Source organism: Rutilus rutilus, assembly GCF_951802725.1.
Source record: "Rutilus rutilus genome assembly, chromosome: 6".
Lineage (NCBI taxonomy): Eukaryota > Metazoa > Chordata > Actinopteri > Cypriniformes > Leuciscidae > Rutilus > Rutilus rutilus.
In genome coordinates, this window is record NC_140214.1 from 916,143 (window position 1) to 923,642 (window position 7,500).

General features: G+C 48.1%; 1 protein-coding gene across 2 annotated transcripts in view; it reads right to left on the reverse strand.

Annotated features, from left to right (window-relative positions):
* Window positions 1–7,500, reverse strand: part of LOC311292456 (receptor-type tyrosine-protein phosphatase mu) — a 284,516-nt gene that overhangs the window by 195,671 nt on the left and 81,345 nt on the right. The gene's annotated exons all lie outside the window — the stretch shown is intronic.

The following is a 7,500-nucleotide window of genomic DNA, read 5'->3' on the forward strand; positions in this document are numbered from 1 at the left end:
GATTGACGTGTGACTCGCTAATGCGACCTGATGCTTTGATCCGTGATCGGCAGGATTCCAGCAGGGAACGTTAATCTTTCATCAGATGCAGCTGTGCAGGATAAACACTAATGTTATTCACTCAAACACTCTTTCATTTATCAGGATAAACACGTGATTCACTCAACCACTCTTTCATTTATCATTCATTCTGACTCTTAATGGACTCAAAACATCAGTCACACCTGCCAACAGTGAGAGCTAATGTTTCATACTAGACATAAAGCTGTGTTTTGCATAATTTATTACTAAAAATAAGTTTGTTGGGGTTTTTTTTCTGATGGAAAAGAAATGATTTGGTTGTTTCTGGTCAAACATTTGGAATAACTGCAATTTTGTTGTCACTTCTGCTCACCAAAGCTGCATTAATTTGATCAAAAATACTGTAAAAACAGATCAATATTATTACAATTTTAAATCACGGTTTTCTATTTTATTAATTAACTATTATTGATCATCAAATCATCATATTAGAATGATTTCTGAAGGATCATGTGACACTGAAGACTGGAGTAATGATGCTGAAAATTCAGCTTTGATCACAGGAATAAATTACACTTTACTATTTATTCACATAGAGAACAGATGATTTACATTAGAATAACATTTCACTGTTATTACTGTATTTTTGATCAAATAAATGCAGCATTGGTGAGCAGAAGAGACTTCTTTCAAAAACATTAAAAACTCTTTTTCCACTACATGGAATAATGAAATTTAATTAATTTTCATTTATATGCTCCATCATAAACATGCGTCTAAGAACAGGATTTAAAAAGTACATTGAGTTTAATGTTGAATTTAATCATAAAACTAGACTAAATAACATGACGTTCACAAAACTCAATGGCCAAATAAAAAGAACATAAAAATCACTGCATATATGTAGGAAATATTCAATATATTGGCCAGCCTATTGTGCCGGAGGCCTTATTGAAGGCTAACCCTAGGTCTGTACTACTCATGCCTCGGCACAAGCCTGTGTTACCTTTCTCAGAGAAGGGGGCGGGCCTTGGCCGAACGACTGTCATATAGGGATGCTTAAAGGGGTCATATAATGCCATTTTTGTACAAGCTAATATGATTCTTTAGGGTCTAAATTAAAAGTTTGTAATATACTTTAATTAAAAATTCTCATTAGTATTGTAAGAAAACAAAAACAGCTCTGTTTTCAGCACGCCGTTTAAGTGCATGTGTCTTTAAATGATAATGAGCTTTGCTCACCCCCCCCCCTCTGTTCTGTGCGTACACAGTTTGTAATAATAACACAATAACCATAACGCGTTGTTCATTATAAACATGGCATTATGAATTATATTGAGAACGTCGTACATAGAAAACATGGCGTAATGTACCCTGAGTGTAAACAGCCGCATTCATCGTGAAGCGTGCAGCAAGCGATTTGCAAAGATTAATATAAATATTAATATAAAGGTTAATAAAACGTTAAACTCACTTCTTCTTCTGGAGGTGCAGCAGGAACACGAATAGTTGGTACCGATCCTTTTTTGAGGAGCAGCTTCTTAGCAAAACCAACTTTATATTGACCTCGTTTGTAAAGCAGTCTGGTGTGCGAAACGATTCGCGCAAACATGAAAGCATTGACGTTGATCGTGGGGAATATTCCCTTTCGAAAACAAACTCAGCCACTGCGTCTTCAGCGGTTCGGATTTAGGAACATCAGCTGTGTTCCTTATTACATCCAAGAACAGAACACCACACTCGCTTAGACGCCATTCTGCTCATAGACAGTTCTCCAGCGTATCAACAATGGCCGCGCCAGTCCGCTGTCAATCAACAATCGTGGGAAGGGTGTCCGACCGTGTGACGTCACACGGTCGAACGGCTTGATTTGAGACAGGAAAACATAAGAAAAGAAAAAAAAAAAAACATTGGATGGATTTTTATCATTTTATGATGGTTGTGTACAGGCACTGCCAACACACATTTCAACTTGTAAAAGTGCATGTACCATTATATGACCCCTTTAAAAAGTCTACATTAATATAGTGAATGCCATAGTGAAGGACATAAGATCTATCTGAAGCTCCATCCCTCTTCTTGCGGGAGTCACGCCTCTTCTGCGACCTACTCCTCCATGGAGGGGGCGCACGAGAGGCGACACTGGCTCTCTGGCCCTGTCTATGGTCCTTGGACCGTGAAGAGTTATGTCTTCCCGCCTGTCTGGGCATGGACCCAGATCTCAACGGTCTACTAGTCCTGAAAGCAGCTGAGCGCGCCTTTGCCTCCCTGAACTTCCCAACCACTGCCTCCACGGAGATGCCAAAGAGTTCAGAGGGCGAGTCGAGGAGAAAGGCCTTCTCCTTCTCCCCGATGTCAGCCAGGTTTAACCACAGATGCCTCTCCGTGGCCACCATCGGCCAACTGATCGCGGCGACAGTGTGTTTGGTGGCCCGGAGAGTAAGATCTATGGTGCGGCGCACCTCAGCGACCACCTCAGGAGACAGCCCTGACCCCTGGTCGAGATCCCGCAGCAGGTCGGCCTGGTACGCCTGCAACACCTGACCCGCTGCCATGTATGCTCTGCCATTCAAACGTGCTGTAGTCTTCAGCGGTTTGGACAGCAGGGTTGGAGCTCTCAGACACGAGATAGTTCGCAAACGTCTCGTCAATGGACGGCATCGACACATACCCATGCTCTCCGATCCCCACAACATCAGCGAAACTAGCCCGCTGATGTCGGTGGATCCGGACAGAGTATGAGTTCTTCCATGCCCTCCCGATCTCCGTGTGAAGATCAGGAAGGAATGGAAGGCTTGCCTGAGCTGGTGGCCTATGGCCGGGGAGAAACCGATCGTCAATCCTGCCGGCGGCGCGCTCCATAACCTCCACCAGCTCCGCATACACGGGACAGGGACGCTGAGAGGGATCAGGATCTCCCTGATTATCACCCTCATCAACCATCTCCTGCTCGTCCTGAAGCACTCGCTGCAGGAACAGTAGGAGAATAGTCTTCCTCATCCCCCTGCAGCTCACCATCGTCAGCCGTCGAATCGTCTGAGAGGTTTCCATCCCTTTGAAGGTGATCGGCGAGGTCCTTCTGGGAACCCCATGATGCGACCTGACCCACGAGTCCAGACGCTGAGCCCTCCTCACTCGAGAAGAGACCTGACCCACGAGTCCAGACGCTGAGCCCTCACTCGAGAAGAGACCTGACCCACGAGTCCAGATGCTGAGCCCTCACTCGAGAAGAGACCTGACCCACGAGTCCAGATGCTGAGCCCTCACTCGAGAAGAGACCTGACCCACGAGTCCAGATGCTGAGCCCTCCTCACTCGAGAAGAGACCTGACCCACGAGTCCAGACGCTGAGCCCTCCTCACTCGAGAAGAGACCTGACCCACGAGTCCAGATGCTGAGCCCTCACTTGAGAAGAGACCTGACCCACGAGTCCAGATGCTGAGCCCTCCTCACTCGAGAAGAGACCTGACCCACGAGTCCAGATGCTGAGCCCTCACTTGAGAAGAGACCTGACCCACGAGTCCAGATGCTGAGCCCTCCTCACTTGAGAAGAGACCTGACCCACGAGTCCAGACGCTGAGCCCTCCTCACTCGAGAAGAGACCTGACCCACGAGTCCAGATGCTGAGCCCTCACTTGAGAAGAGACCTGACCCACGAGTCCAGATGCTGAGCCCTCCTCACTCGAGAAGAGACCTGACCCACGAGTCCAGACGCTGAGCCCTCCTCACTCGAGAAGAGACCTGACCCACGAGTCCAGACGCTGAGCCCTCCTCACTCGAGAAGAGACCTGACCCACGAGTCCAGACGCTGAGCCCTCCTCACTCGAGAAGAGACCTGACCCACGAGTCCAGACGCTGAGCCCTCGTCACTCGAGAAGAGACCTGACCCACGAGTCCAGACGCTGAGCCCTCCTCACTCGAGAAGAGACCTGACCCACGAGTCCAGACGCTGAGCCCTCCTCACTCGAGAAGAGACCTGACCCACGAGTCCAGATGCTGAGCCCTCACTTGAGAAGAGACCTGACCCACGAGTCCAGACGCTGAGCCCTCCTCACTCGAGAAGAGACCTGACCCACGAGTCCAGACGCTGAGCCCTCCTCACTCGAGAAGAGACCTGACCCACGAGTCCAGATGCTGAGCCCTCCTCACTCGAGAAGAGACCTGAACCACGAGTCCAGACGCTGAGCCCTCCTCACTCGAGAAGAGACCTGACCCACGAGTCCAGATGCTGAGCCCTCCTCACTCGAGAAGAGACCTGAACCACGAGTCCAGACGCTGAGCCCTCCTCACTCGAGAAGAGACCTGAACCACGAGTCCAGACGCTGAGCCCTCCTCACTCGAGAAGAGACCTGAACCACGAGTCCAGATGCAGAGCCCTCCTCACTCGAGAAGAGACCTGACCCACGAGTCCAGATGCTGAGCCCTCCTCACTCGAGAAGAGACCTGACCCACGAGTCCAGACGCTGAGCCCTCCTCACTCGAGAAGAGACCTGAACCACGAGTCCAGACGCTGAGCCCTCCTCACTCGAGAAGAGACCTGACCCACGAGTCCAGACGCTGAGCCCTCCTCACTCGAGAAGACACCTGAACCACGAGTCCAGATGCTGAGCCCTCCTCACTCGAGAATCTGAGCCCTCCTCACTCGAGAAGACACCTGAACCACGAGTCCAGACGCTGAGCCCTCCTCACTCGAGAAGAGACCTGACCCACGAGTCCAGATGCTGAGCCCTCCTCACTCGAGAAGAGACCTGACCCACGAGTCCAGACGCTAAGCCCTCCTCACTCGAGAAGAGACCTGACCCACGAGTCCAGACGCTGAGCCCTCCTCACTCGAGAAGAGACCTGACCCACGAGTCCAGACGCTGAGCCCTCCTCACTCGAGAAGAGACCTGAACCACGAGTCCAGATGCTGAGCCCTCCTCACTCGAGAAGAGACCTGAACCACGAGTCCAGATGCTGAGCCCTCCTCACTCGAGAAGAGACCTGAACCACGAGTCCAGATGCTGAGCCCTCCTCACTCGAGAAGAGACCTGACCCACGAGTCCAGACGCTGAGCCCTCCTCACTCGAGAAGAGACCTGAACCACGAGTCCAGATGCTGAGCCCTCCTCACTCGAGAAGAGACCTGAACCACGAGTCCAGACGCTGAGCCCTCCTCACTCGAGAAGAGACCTGAACCACGAGTCCAGATGCTGAGCCCTCCTCACTCGAGAAGAGACCTGAACCACGAGTCCAGACGCTGAGCCCTCCTCACTCGAGAAGAGACCTGACCCACGAGTCCAGACGCTGAGCCCTCCTCACTCGAGAAGAGACCTGAACCACGAGTCCAGACGCTGAGCCCTCCTCACTCGAGAAGAGACCTGAACCACGAGTCCAGACGCTGAGCCCTCGTCACTCGAGAAGAGACCTGACCCACGAGTCCAGACGCTGAGCCCTCGTCACTCGAGAAGAGACCTGACCCACGAGTCCAGACGCTGAGCCCTCCTCACTCGAGAAGAGACCTGAACCACGAGTCCAGACGCTGAGCCCTCCTCACTCGAGAAGAGACCTGAACCACGAGTCCAGACGCTGAGCCCTCCTCACTCGAGAAGAGACCTGAACCACGAGTCCAGACGCTGAGCCCTCCTCACTCGAGAAGAGACCTGAACCACGAGTCCAGACCTCTTCACCCAGACAGACAACACACAGTTCATGTGTGTCACTCGCCGTCACATATCTTGTGCACGGGTCAGCACACTTCTGAACACAGTCAGCCTTCCCTGTGCGTTTCATTTTTAAATGTATTTATCAAATAGAACAGTCCCTGAAGACGAAAAGATGAATGTCATGTTTGCAAGGCGCCCCTTTTATACTTCCGGGTCGCACGATGATGACATCATAGGCGTTGTCTCAGGTCAATAGGATTGCAGTGATTCGATAGCAGTGTCAGACACCCGTCACGCCTGAGGCGTTCCCCAATGCGTTTCGACGAAGAACGAGTTCCCTTTCGAAAGAGAAGCAGCATCTCCATTAGTCTGATTCCTGAGGTGCTGTCAGTCCCAGAGTCCCACACACACACACACACACACACACACACACACACACACACACTGCTGTCAGTCCCACGCCAGCTCAGAGTCCTCATCTCAAATCAAATCATACGCGATCAATGCAACATTAAAGAGAGAGAGAGATACGGGAAAAGCATTCTAATGACTTCCAATATGCCACTGCGAGAGGAAAAAATGCTTTAATTAAAATAGATTTGCGTGTTTTGATATAAAAATTCATTCCCAGAGCTTTTGTCTTTCCTCCATTACCGGCACAATGGAGTCATCCCGCTGATATCGAGCGCTGGTCACATTTACAGCCTTTTACCGTAACGTGAGCGATATCCGGGCCGGTTAGTGGAGGAACGTTTCCTCAGAGGAATGAACGTTGATTCTTTACTCTCTAATAAAGTGATCGTCCACCATCTCGCTGGCTTTGCTTCACATCATTCATCTTCTCTAGTCTTTCAAACAACCCTCAATAAAGAGCTCAAACCAACCAGAACCAGATTACAAGCTTTAATTCAATGGGTGAATGAATGCAGCGTCACATGAAGCACTGAGAATGAAGTCAAGCAGTCAAATGCCATACCAGTCAATCATTATATGTATAAAACATTTAATTTGAAACAAATATCTGCCAATGGAGTCAGCAAAATAAACTTAATTAAAAAGGAAAACAGGATTATTTGTTTGACTCCATTGGCAGGTATTTGTTCTTGTTTTAAGCACAAACTCTGATTCATTTTGTACTTAACATCTTCAAGTAAAAAGATTTTTGCTTCTTCTCCAGTAAAAGCTTCTTGATTTAAGAATGTTTAGATATTTGTGCTGGAAAACAAGACAGTAAAATATCAATTGTTTGCAGCGTATGCACCATTTAATGCCATGACTATGAATTTAAGACTTTCTGCTCCAAACTGAAACCTTTTTAAGGCCTATTTCTGTCTTGTTTTCCAGATATCAAGAAATCAAGAGACATTTACTGGAGGAGCAAAATGACTGAAGATATTAAGTCTGGAAAATGTATAGAAATTAAGTGAGTTTGTATTTAAAAAAAGATCAAATATCTGCCAATTTTGTCTTTAATATTTCCCCCTATATTTCCCCGGCCCTTGGGTTGTTTTTAACCCAGTGTTTTCTAGTGTAACGGCCACACAGTGGAGAGGTTTGCCAATGCAAGCACCACTAAAAAAATAATGTATATAATAATTGTTTCCAGAAGAAAATAGCGTCACAGTCCAGCTTAAGTAAGTTCAGTGATGGTTCATTTTTGTTGTAAAAACGTTATTAATTTAGTTAATTTATATATACATGTCATCGTGATGTCATCATCCAGCTCAGTTCAGTTCTCATATAATGGTGTCAATGCATGGAAATCAATAATATTGTTGAATATTAAATTAAATGTCCCCAACTAAGCAAGACAAAACCCAATGGCGACAAAGGCAA